Source organism: Manis javanica, chromosome 3, assembly GCF_040802235.1.
Source record: "Manis javanica isolate MJ-LG chromosome 3, MJ_LKY, whole genome shotgun sequence".
Taxonomy (NCBI): domain Eukaryota; kingdom Metazoa; phylum Chordata; class Mammalia; order Pholidota; family Manidae; genus Manis; species Manis javanica.
Genome location: NC_133158.1, coordinates 68,402,596 through 68,415,832, shown reverse-complemented (window position 1 = coordinate 68,415,832; position 13,237 = coordinate 68,402,596). Strand labels below are relative to the sequence as shown.

The 13,237-nt window shown below is 40.2% G+C and overlaps 1 protein-coding gene across 6 annotated transcripts in view; it reads left to right on the top strand.

Annotated features, from left to right (window-relative positions):
• PHLDB2 (pleckstrin homology like domain family B member 2) overlaps positions 1-13,237 on the top strand; it is a 207,338-nt gene that overhangs the window by 118,172 nt on the left and 75,929 nt on the right. The gene's annotated exons all lie outside the window — the stretch shown is intronic.

The window sequence follows — 13,237 nt, the reverse complement described above, 5'->3', positions numbered from 1 at the left end:
GAAAAAGCCAGGTGATTAAAATTGGCTGCCGGTTTTCTTTATTTTCTTCAAGCCTTGTTCTGAGGGTCTATAAGCAAGAGTGGGTTCTGGACTGCACTAGGGAAGTCACTATAACAAATGTGATTACTTTCAAGTATTTTTAAGGAGCAACTGAGATTATGACTTTGTATTCTAACTCTCAATGCCTAGCAGGGAGGCAGTGCTCTAAATGACTTGGAAAGACGCACGCTGTACTCCTTACAAGTGGATGTATACATGTGCTTTATAAACCGGATTGCCCCTTAGGTCTTGGTGTGCTTTACTTAGTAACTATGTGGATGTCACCAGTTTGAAACAAAAGTAGCTTTTAAGTGATGTGCTTTATTGGAAAGCCCTGGCATGTATTACAGCAGTGGTTCTCAGGGGAGGGGGCGATTTTGCACGCCCCTCCCCCCCAGGGATATTGGCCAATGTCTAGAGACATTTTTGGTTGTCCTTTGTTGCGGGGAGGGAACAGCCCCATAGGCCAACTGGGCTCGTAACTAGTGGGCAGAGGCCTTAGGTACTATGAAATAGTCTATAGTATGCAGGACACACAAAGAATTATCCAACTCCAAACTCTGGACTGTCACCTTACAATAATATTCCAAAACACTTAAGTATTACCTCATAGGCACATGAACGAGATGAGGGATATCACTTTAATTTGGATCCACAAACACTGACTGTGTTCCTGCTAAACAGAGACCATGTCATAGAACTCTTTCCGTCTGCACCAGATTCTTTTGCCCTTTTGTATTGTATTGTATTGTATGTATGGTGTATTAAGAGCCTTCATACACCGTAAATGTGAAGGAACTTGTGTTCATTGACAAGTTTGAGTTGGCTTGAAGTCAGAATTTTGGAGTATTAGAGTGCAAGGGAGCCTCAGGGATCCCTGAGATTAACCTTTTCATTTCATAGATGTAAAAATACTGAGCTGCTTAGAGATTAGTGACTAGTTAAGATCTCAACTGTGTTAGTGGTAGACGTAGTTCTAGGTGCAATCCAGGATTTAGAGTTTTAGGCACTGATAGTAGCGCAATTGTAATTAAAAAAAACAAACTGAACCCAACCCTTGGTGAGGGTTCAACGTTACCATTTAATGGGGGAATGGTGGCAGGAAGAAATAAACTCTTCAGTGGGGGAAGGGTGGCATTCACCATGGTGACTGGAGCATGAGCCTGGCTGGGTGTGTCAGCCCCAAGAAGGGGATAATTCCATTGTGTGACCTGTGACACCCCACGTCTGATGCCTGCTCCCTCCTTCCCATGGCAAAGTGGGCAACAGATGGTTCTACAGACAGCAGATGCTGCTTTTGAATCCAGGTACAAAACAGAACATTTGAGATTTTCTGTCTTCCCTGCCTTATGGGTTAAGAGTAGAGTACATGAATGGATAGGGTTTTCTGTGACAGAAGGGGAAAGAGGGAAGCCTCCTGAGTATGTAGTTAAAAAAAGACACCTGGCATATAAGGAAATGAGCATGCACTGGGGAAATTGTCAGGAAATTCACAAGCTGAGGAGTGGATGTGTAAGATAATGTGATTGCATAGAAGCTTTTTTTTGTTTGTTTTTTTTGTAAACATTGGATGATTTCCTAAATGTGTTAGGAAACTGGAGATACTTTAAGCTTGGCTATTCTTTAAGCAAGTAGAGCTAAATAATTTTGGGACAACAGGAACCTCAGAAATCCTCTTATTTGAATCCTTTCCCCACCATCAAGTCACTTAGCTAAATAGTGCCAAACCTGCAGACCAGGTCCCCTAATTCCTGTTTCATTGCACTTTCGCTTATACCCCATGGCCTCTACCATTCCATCTGTTTTCCTCATGGGGAAGAAAACAGTAGGAATATAAAAATATTGTTAATTTCCTGGGAGAGTGTAAAAAGCATGGCATTTCTGAATGACTGTTCATAGAAAGGAGTTATATCAGTGGGTTTTCGATTATCAGAAGAGTTGTGCATAAATGGCCTGATCAATTACAAACATATGTACTCTCACATTTACATGACTGATTAGCCATTAGGCCTGTGATTACAAGATTCTAGTTCTGTGTGTAAGTGGTCCTGCTAGGGTAGTTATCCTCAAGGTTGTGAAGTTTGGGCAATACAGAATTTTTTAGTATGCCTTTCTTGGAAGGGGTCAGAGCTCTGAACTGTGCTGAGATAGGCTTTATCATTTTTTTTTTTTTTTTTTTTATTTTTATTTATTTTTTTTTTTGAGAGGGCATCTCTCATATTTATTGATCAAATGGTTGTTAACAACAATAAAATTCAGTATAGGGGGGTCAATGCTCAATGTACAATCATTAATCCATCTCAAGCCTAATTCTCGTCAGTCTCCAATCTTCTGAAGCATAACGAACAAGTTCTTACATGGTGAACGAATTCTTACAGAGTGAATAAATTCTTACATGGTGAACAGTACAAGGGCATTCATCACAGAAACTTTCGGTTTTGATCATGCAATATGACCTATAAACCATCAGGTCAAATATGAATATTCATTTGATTTTTGTACTTGATTTATATGTTGATCCCACATTTCTCCTATTATTATTATTATTTTTATTTTTAATAAAATGCTGAAGTGGTAGGTAGATGCAAGATAAAGGTAGAAAACATAGTTTAGTGCTGTAAGAAGGCAAATGTAGATGATCAGATGATCAGGTGTGTGCCTATGGACTAAGTATTAATCCAGGCTAGACAAGGGCAGCAAGACATCCACGGATGCAGAAGATTTCTCTCAAAGCAGGGGGGGTGAGGTTCTGAGCCTCACCTCTGTTGATCCCCAAATTTTCACCTGATGGCCCCCCTGCGACTGTGCCTGTCTTAGGTTGTTCCTCCCTTGAGGAATCTTACCCGTCTCTGGCTAACCAGTCATCTTCCGGGGCCATACAGGGAAATGTAAAGTTGGTAAGTGAGAGAGAAGCCATATTGTTTGCAAAGGTTAGCTTTTTACTTCTTTGCAGATTTATGCCCTGTGGCTTCTATGCCCAGCACTTGTCTCGAGGTATCTTTACCACCTGGAGGAATTATGATACTCGGTAAATTCTATATGAGGCACGAATTCTATTTAAGGTTTGTAATTAGGAAGGAAGAAGAAAAGCTATAGATGTAGCATATGAAGGAAACTTGGGAGGATTGATTATTTCTTTGACATATCTTCTTGTATAGTACCTTAAGTATGTATAGGTTTTAAACTACTAACTAATTTGCACACACATATTAACATAATAGGAATAGGCTTTATCATTTTGACAATCAGCTGGTGGATGCACCTCAAATCCAACTACACAGTAGTATATTTAGAAATGATTGGAAAATGGTGACTTTTTTAAAGGGTCTGCTCCGTGTCAGTGCTGCAATAAAGAGGTAGCAGCCATTACATATCACCTTCCCGACGGTCATTTTTGTTCCCTTTTTTCAGATGATGGGAGAGAAGGCATGAGTTGCTTTTATTTTTTTAAATGACTGTTGGCTGGAAATATTTGGCATTTGTTTAATGTGAAGTGAGCAAAACCAAAAAGGGTAGCTCAGGTTTTCAAATCCCTAAAAAGTAAACATTTAGTGAGGCAAAACTTGTGTCTCTCACCCAGGAATTTGAGTCTTGTGGGGGTTAATTTACACAGGCTGTTTTAGGGACATTTAGAGATACATCTTACATGTTGAAAGAAAACTTTGTGCTGTATCTGCTTTAAAGACAAGATTGTTATCTGTTGCAGCTAGTGGTCAATAAGAGAAATCCAAGTACAAAAATCACTTTATTGAGTTGCAGTGGGACAGCTAAGGGTTGGAGGAGCTTACTTTACAAAGAAGCACATAAATCAGAGACTCGACGACACAACAGCGAAGTTACATGGAAAAGTTTATGAGAGGTTTTTTACAAGAGATACTTGTTTAGTATATGCAGACTGATTTATTAGCTGAACTGCTTTTCCTTACTTTACAAATTAGGGGAAGAAAAAGTTTATACATGCCAATATTTAATATTTTACCTTGAGCTTGGTCAGCCTTTTCTAAGATTTGCTGCTAAATCTAGATTTTAGTGGAAATCTGGTTAATCATCTTAGAATATTGTTTGCACATTGCATGTGACTTCTCTAGGTGGCAGTAGGCATGTGGAATTAACATACTAAATAGCAAAAAAGCCAAAGGTTGTGAGTTTTCCTAGGTTTGTTTCTTGACCACTGCAGTGCTAAAATAAGGGCAGGTAAAAGCAAAGGAAAGCCAGCTCTTGGATTCTTTTGACCAGATCAGATCCAGTGTGAATAGTGCTTCATAGCCAAGAGATACTCACAGAGGACTGGGCAGTGATGTCCGGCTCCCACACTGCTTACGTCATTGCAGAAGGAGGCTTTTGAAAACAGCTTAAGATTTATTAAGGAAATTGCAAGCCATGGGAATGTAGAGAAAATATTTCTTATACATCATGATGAATCAAATACCCATATTATATTGCACTAGCATAATTCTGACCAGGCCTTTCTCCCACAATGTTATGCTGAAACAGCTTACCATGCCCTTGGAATGTCATGGGCACCAGCGCCTGTGAAAGCTTTTCCCAATTAGGTAGCTGCCACCTTATCACTAAGCCATGTTTCTGTTCTGTGGTCATTTCCATTTCCTGCGTTGTATAGCTGGCACTCCCGTGTTATTTAGCCAGTATCTATGGGAGTCTAGAAATAGAAAGTTGGATCAGAAAGATCATCTAGTTCACCCTCACCATTTCCATTGTGGGGAAACCTCTGTTAAAACAAGGTGAGGACAAGCAAACTGACTTGCTCCAGCTCTTCTTATTTCTGTTGGCTTTTTTGGCAGAACTGTGACTAGGATGGGTCTCCTGACTCATGTTCCTGGCAGCCTGTCGGGTGTTCTTTGTATTAGATTGGCCATTACAATAAAAATAACATCTTAATGGAAGCATTTCCTTTATTAGGTCTTTTGGCCAGAGTCATTCACAACAGCACTGGCAAAATTTGATTTAGTTAGTTGTTTATTGATCTCTGCTGGTTCAAGTCCTTTCCCTTCCAATCAATAAATGGTCAAAAGGTAGGTAGCAGGAAAGGGGAAAACTAAGTGTTCTAACACCCACTCTACATACTCCATCATTAAGCGGTGAAGAGATGGAATTACTGTTGGTTTATTTCATGGCATTTAAAAACCCATTCATTCAGTTTTTGAGTTAAAGGGAAAAATATGACTATGGAAGATGGATCCGTTTGTTCTACCTCTCCTGAGCTCACTTACACTCCGACTCTTCCCAGTTCATAAATACCAAATAAGGAAATGGGAAACCCAGTGTGTTTGGGTTTGGGAAATGTTACTTTGGAAAAATAAAAGCTGAACTCTTAGAGAGCATGTATTTTGACCAGTAGTATGGAATGGGGACGGGATGCTGGAAAGATCAGACTTTGCTCACGTGGACACTCAGCTTCCAGTGCGTGCCCACAGTGGCTTCAGAGTCAAGAGAAAGCATCTTTATCCCCATGTGATCCCAGGGTCAGTGTTTTTCTTGCTTGAAATTGGCTCTGAACTTGAAGGATGCTTCTTCCCTGGAGTATCTTTTCTGCTTCAGGAAATGCCTCTGAAGTACAGTTGCACAAAGATATTCAAGACCTCCAGTTTAGCTGTATCTTGACTCTCCACTTCTCTGGCTTCATCTTCACTGTGGCGATCACGTGAGAGAGGATTCTTCCAGGTCTGCAGTCAGTACCACCTAAACCCAAAGATCAATTATACCAATGATCAGGAATAAGAAACACATGGAAACATTTGATTTATTTGGGAAAATTTTAGAAATTGATTGAACTAAAACTATTTCAGGATTCTATAAAGAAACCTGAAAATAAAGGTCTGTAATTTCCTACCTACAGAATTCTCCCACTTTCAGAGAAGTAGTAACATAATTTAAGAATCTACAAAGTATGTCAGTCTCTCTCAGCATAAGTAAGGTGTATATGTGTCTGAATGTTTTTTGAGGCTGAAATTCTTCAAGATATGGTGACTTTAACACTTTTTGTGAATATTTTTACATGTTTATTTCTGAAGAGATGGTTTTTATTTGAATATACATAATGGTAAATTTTACTTGCCCCATCTACCATTATCTTGCGAGTATTTTAAATATAAAGCCCTGGTACTTATAATCTGGGCATTGTATTTATTTCCCTTCCTATGTCTACCTACCACTTAAAAAGAAATCATCTTTTAAGAGCTTAATCAAATATGGTAGAAGGTTAGTATTTCATACTTAAAAAAAGAAATAAGCTAAGAACCACTGATAGAACCCTGGAGAGCCATTGTGACTCCAATTGAAAAAAGTCCTATCTCGATTATTTAGGTAAAATCCAGGAATTTTTGCAAGTGGGAAGAGAATTTGAGTGACCCAAACATTTTTTAATGCTTCTGCATTCTGTCCTCCCTTCCCTGCTTTCCTTCACTGGCTGCAGAGAGTTATCACAGGAAACATGTGGCCAAATTCCTTGGATAGTCTAAAGAATATTTTAAAGCTCATACAGATAAATCTTATTCAAGGGACTAGCACAAAAGTTTTTTAAATCCCTCTACTTATATTTTACCCTCTTCACTAAGGGTCCCCCAAGATACTTAGGAATTCCCAATGTCAGACACCCAGACTTATTTAAAAGGAGCCTCTGATTGTGGGAGATGAAGATCCTCATTTGAAGTGTGGTGATGGCTGTGATTGTGGTTGCTTTTAGGAACCTTTAAATACCATCTGGAGTTCTTGTTTTGACAGAGCTTAGACTTCAGTGCAGCCAGAGATGACGGAAGTGAATGGTAGACTCCCTTATTGTGATAGGAAGAAGCTGAAACTTTAATGTTTAACTTTTTGTCCTCCCTTCCTCCACCTGCATTGAATGTTCTCATTATCCCTTCTCATCCACCCCTCCCTTCTATGCGCCTTTCTTTTAGTCCCTGTAGCAGCATCTGATACTTTTGTTCCATCCTTGCTGGGCTCGCTTACCTCTTTTAGAATGTTTTCAGAATGTAATAGAGGAAAATTCAAAAGCAAAAACAAGAAAACCAAAAGCACTGTATTCAGTGTCTGGAGACATCATACTAACATCTGGTGGTCCTCTCCTTTCTCCCCAGCCCCGCTCTGCATTGCCCCGACACCTGGGGATTCTGAGGGTGCCTCAAATTGCCTGGGTTCTAGGGAGCTGCCTCTAGCTGTGGGCATGTGGGCAGCGTGTCTGTGTGTGTGTGTGTGTTACAGCCTTCTGTTGTAATAGGGCTCCATCTGCAAGAATGAAACAGCCTCCTCATTCTGCCATCACAATACATTTATTCCAGTGGAATTGTTTTTTCTGGATCTTTTTGAGACATGAAAATATCCTCCTTGGAGATTATCAACCTACCTACATGTATATAGTATATAATAATTATTTTGTTTAAATAGGCAGATCTTTAAATGACAAAGAACATGGCGCGAAGAAAGAGGAGTGGGAATCCATTTGCTGCCATGTTTATTTGCAGAAAGAACAATAGGGTACTATGTCTACCAAGAGAGGTGATTTTTGTTTTCTTCTCCACACTGGGATATCAAGTCTTGAATGCAGGAAGAGTTTAAAGAAACAGAATTTAGGAAGCCAGGATGAGAGATAGGAGACGAGGTGATATCCATCCATTGCTATGGAGATGGACATTCAGGTCCATGTGGAGAGATGTTTGCAGACACTGTGGGAGGAGGTATTTGAAGCCAGGGGATCCAGGAATATTTGCTGGGAGGAGGTGTTTGCCAGTGGGTGTGGGGCCATGTGGAGAGGTGAGGCTTGTTTGCAGAGATGCGGGAGCCTGGGGAGGATTTAGTGATGAAAGGAAATATTTGTGAAAAAGGAGGGTATGTTTGCAAAGGGAGAGTTGAGGGGACTGAGGGTTTAACTAAGAAGGATGGTGTTTGGATAACGGAGCAAGGAGAAAATAGGCTGCTTTTGGGTTTCTAAAGTGAGAATATTGCTACAGAAGGAAATGGTTGTTCTGCAAGCTTCGATGATCCCCACCCCCCTTCGTCATGTTTTCATGTTGGGATTAATGGAAATAGAGGGAGGTTTTATGTTCATTGTTCTCCATTCTTAAACTTGGAGTTTGGGGCTGAAGGAGATTTCTGAATTTTTCCCTTTCTGTCCTCTAAAGCTTCCCCTCAGGCCCCATCTGCTGCCATTGGTTGCCACAGAAATACCTCCCCCCGCCAACACCATTCATGTAAAGAATGGCACTGCTTCCGAGGGACTGCTCTGAGCTGGCATATGAATTCAATTACATGTCATCAGGACATGCTTTATTTATAACATTGCCATATTGTAAACATCAGTTCTGAGAAGGGCCAGCCTCTGGACCACCAGCATTCTGGGAAGGCTTTGAACACCAGGCATCACTGCTGTCTGTGATAAAATATGCTCCCAAAGCCAGCACTTCTGCCGGAGGCCCTTGGAGGGCATGGTAGAGACTCAAAACTTTTTCATGAAGTGGAAAATTTAATTTACACCCTCCGGGGTTTTTAGAGATTATTCTCCCTGAATTTGCTTCTGTAATCTATATCCCTCCTCTTCTCCCAGCAATGTGAAATGGTTCCCACTTTCCTATCGCTTAGTCTTCCCAGTCCCCCTCTGATCAGTCTCTGCTATACTGGGTGATCCTCAGTGTACGTGGCAATGTCAAGTGACAAGTAATGAGTTGTGTAATTTAAGAGACCTCCAAACTCTTGGTGTAAATTAAGTTACCTGGACGCATTTATATAGGCCAGATTTTGTGTCCTGCCCACACCCACCCCCCACCCTCTCCCCACCCCCACCAACACAACACACATTTCGTTTTAATTTGTTTTTTAAAACTGTGCTCCCTGGGTGTGTTGTCATCATCTTAAAACCAGGATCACTACAGCCCTGGCAGTCATAGTGTTGTGAATCCATGGCTGGTGACTTACAGTTTGAAGAGACTGTGTTGTTATTTGGTATGTACAGAACTGGAGAATTATTTTTTAAAACGGACACCAGCATGGTGTGCCAAAAGAGAAAAGAAGCAACCCAGAAACTTGTAACTACAATCCTTGAGATTTGGGGTTTTCAAGTACTTTTCTTCTCTAGAGAAAAAGGCCTGTGACTTGCTGTGCTATCTTCCAGAGAGCTCTCCCTGACTCCTGTCATTTTCTAATTGACAAGGAGATGAGGTCCATTCAGGTGGTAAAATAACAAGAGCTCTGGGGGAATTACATTTATGGATTGGAAAGTTAAGCCCAAACGTTTCAACACATTTACTTCTTTCCTGTTTAGACTTCGCAGTGTTGTCCTTTCTCTCAGATGGGCACCAGATGCCTTCTTCGTGTAAGATCTGGGGTCACTGAAGCCCTCGGGATTGTTTGCTTCCGCAATAACATAATGCAGTGATTTTATAACTTCTCTGAGACTTCTTTTTTGTTTACATAAAATGTACAGGAAACCCAAGATAAACACACCAGTGGAGATTAAGAAACCAGGCTGGAAGCCGTGGCTTCTTCCAGGCCTCCTCTCTTACACATGTTAGCACTGACGTTGCTCCCGCCCCGCTCCCCATTTGCCACTGGGGCGCCGCCTCCGGCGATGCGCCTCTTCACCCGCACTGCCCTGCTTCTTCACCTTCAGCTAAGGCCTCTGACGTGCCCTGTCCGCATGCTCCGGTCACGGCCCTCTGCCCTCATTGCTGGGGAAGTAAACCAAAGTCTCCCATCGTGTCCCCCTCCCTTCTGCCTCCACCCCTTGCCCACCCTCGCATCCTCGAGTACCTTGCCGGTTCCTCTAATCCATCCCGTTTCTAGGCGTCCGCGCATGTGATCTCACCTGCAGTGAAAAGAATACTCAGGAGGAAGAGAAGGGGAAAGGTATCAACAGCCATTATTGTCACGGCTAGGGTCAGAAAGGGCACCTGTGTGGCCGATTCTGTACCTTTTGAGTTGAATCGCTTTGTGAGATTAAGAGATAATCCACTTGAATAGCACAGAGAAGACAAGCAGTGACTCTGTAGCATCTTACAACGCTGACTATAAGGCTGTATGTGGTGGGGACTTGATAATGGGGGGAATCTAGTAACTACAGTGTTGCTCATGTAATTGTATATTAATGATACCAAAATTAAAAAAAATAAAAAAGATAATCCACTTGAGACAAGTATATGTATATGCTCAGCAATGGCAGGTAAATTAAAACTTAAGGAAAATGAGTGAATTCCATATTTGTACTCCATCAATCTTTAAAGGTGACAGCCTTTTACCTATCTTTAACAGACCCAATAAGGTAGCACTGAAAAACTGGGACATCAAACACGAATACCCCTTTAAATATTCTCTGGGCTATCTTTCCCTCCAAACCGTCTTTGAGTTTCCTCTTGCAATATGTATGGTGGAGTGTTGCATGGCTGTTTCTCAGATGTGCTTCATGATTTCCAAATGCCCTGCTGATCTCTTCCTTAGAGGCTGTAAAGCTGATCTCTCAGCCAATACTACTTTGGATTCTTTTGGTATTGTATTTGCCTTGGGTCACCAAATTGCTTCAGTAATTACACTTTTTGATATTTTTTAAAAAGTGTGTGTGAGGAGGAGAGAGGGACCACTTGCTACCACCCTATAGGGTAGTAAGAAACCTATAGTAGTTTGGTCCTTCATGGTGTTCTTTGTCCAAATAGAGGGAACATAATTTAGTAATGTTTCATGTGGGGGATTAAGTAGCATGTGCAACTACAAACAAGTTCAAATGTCATTTGAAGCAGATTCAAATTTGAAACAGATTTGAAAATGCATCATCTAAAGATGACATCAGTATTTTCTATGGCTGAGTTAAAAATTAAACTTTTAAGTATCCATTTTGACACGTGGTATTAAAACCTTCAACTTTATACTGTTAGTGTAAATATTTAAAATTCAGAGTTTGGGCTCTGCTTAGCTTTTGACCTCTGTTTAATCACATCTGCTCTGGCTTGATCTCTGGATTTCTGTCTCCACACATTGTGGGAATACTTCCTCTTAGTTCTGTTTCCCATTCTATATACATTATCTTAAAACCCCCACTAACTGGCTTTAATTCTTTTCTTGTCTATTTGAACATCTCACTTACGGATTTCCTTTTGTGATTTTTGTCTAAAATATCCTCAATGATTGGAGGATTGCTGTCAATTTAAAACACACTTAGGGAAGACCCTGGAGGCCCTATTGTACACAGTGGTAAAGACAGGAAAGGATTTAAATAAATAACTTTAAGAGAAATACATAATTATTAAATACAGTTCATCCCAGGAGAGTTATAACCTAGATTTTTTTAATTGGAATAAAGTTGATATACAGTATTATAGTGGTTTCAGATGTACGACATAAAAATTCCAAGTTGTTAAAGACCATGACATAGAAAATAACTTGTTTTTTCCTACACAATTTTTGTTATTAATTCTGTCAAACACAGGATGTTTCTGGGATGTACCAGTAGTCTGATCTCAGGTGGGCTTGGGGTTTAGTTTATATCCTTAACATCACAAAATTTTAGGTGGGTAAGTGGCCCTATGGTACCATTGGATGATTCCTGTCAGATTCTCTTTCCTTCCATTGTACTTAACTTGTTTGTCACTTCTGTCTGCCATAACTTCTCCAGACTTCCATTCTCAATGGGTTAGCCCCACTGCATGCTCCTTTACCAGTCTTTCAATGCATGTATGACACCGTATTATAGCAGTCCTTTGTTCCTGTGTGCATCCTTCCCTTTGGAGTAGAAGCTGTGTAATGGCAGGAAATGGTGCCTTCGACCACATACTTCCCGGTGCCTAGCTCAAAGCCTGGTTTCTGGTGGGAATTTAACGAAGATTAACACCTTCGCAGTAACAAATGACTCCCAAATCTCCGTGGCTTACGACAGTCTTGGGTTGGCAAGGGCCCTGTTTCATGTTGTCCTCATTGAGGGGTAGAAGCTAATGAAGTCTCCACAAGCTTGGATACGTGCTAGTCATCTGAACAAGGGGATGGAAGTGATGAATCCTGTTCCTGCTCTTAAAATTGCTGCTTGAAACTGTTGTATCACTGTCTCTCCTATTTTATTGATCAAAGAAAGGTACATAGCCACACCTAATGTCACAGAGACAAGGAAGAGCAACACCACTGTTTTTGAAAGGGAGGGGAACAGAAATATTTGTGAGAAACACTAATGCCTGTTAAATCCATGTCTGATGTGTAGTGGGCACTTAATAACTATGTAATGAATGAAGTACCTAAAATTACATGTTGGGATTTTAGGTTTTTTTCTAAACAATAAGCAGAACTACTCCAATTAATGAAATATCTTAGTAACTACATATTTTTTTAAAAATGGAGATTCTAATATTATTGTCCAAGCTATGCCCAGTCAACACATGGATACTTTTTTTGTAATCACTCTGTTCACTTGATTCATATCAGAGAAGGTGTTATGTTTGATTTAATAGATTTTAAAATGCATGGAGTATGGAATGGTTAAGTTTGCATAACTAACATTTTTGCCTGAGTCATTTAGAGTTGGAAAAAATATTGAAGTCAATATTTACATATTAAGTTAGTCTGATCAAGAAATTCTTTTAAAAAAACCTATTTTGGAGGAGTTTCTAGCTCGAAAATTGGACAGGACCTTGAGAAAAATGAGAGGCCAATCCATTTAAAAATGTGGTATTGCTGAGAACACTTAAGTTCTAGTCTCTTAGCAAATTTCAATTGTATGCTGTAGTGTTATCAATTTATCACCATGCTTTGCATTAGATCCTCAGACATCCATCTTACAGCTGAAAGTTTATACCTTTTACCAACACATTTGTAGCTTAAATGTTCTCAACAACAGCAAAAAAAAAGACAGATATGTGAGATGATGGATTTGTTAATTAGCCAAGGGGTGGGAATCCTTTCACAATGTCTGTGTATCTCAGATCACCATGATGTACACTTTAAACATCTTGAGGTTTTTTTGTCAGTGATACCTTAAAGGGTGTGTCAGTTTCAGATTTTAAATACGCCACTCGGACCCTCATATGGCAGTGGTTCGGGAACACTCTTTCCTCTGTTTCCTCTATTACCTGCATTTTTCCCATGGGTGCAGGAGTTTTTAAGTCTTTCTGTTGAGAAAGTAACTCTCCAAACCTCACTTTATTGATCAATGTCTAACATAAACTTTCTCTGCCAGAAGGTGAATTCTGTTTCCTCAGGACTTTACTTCTAA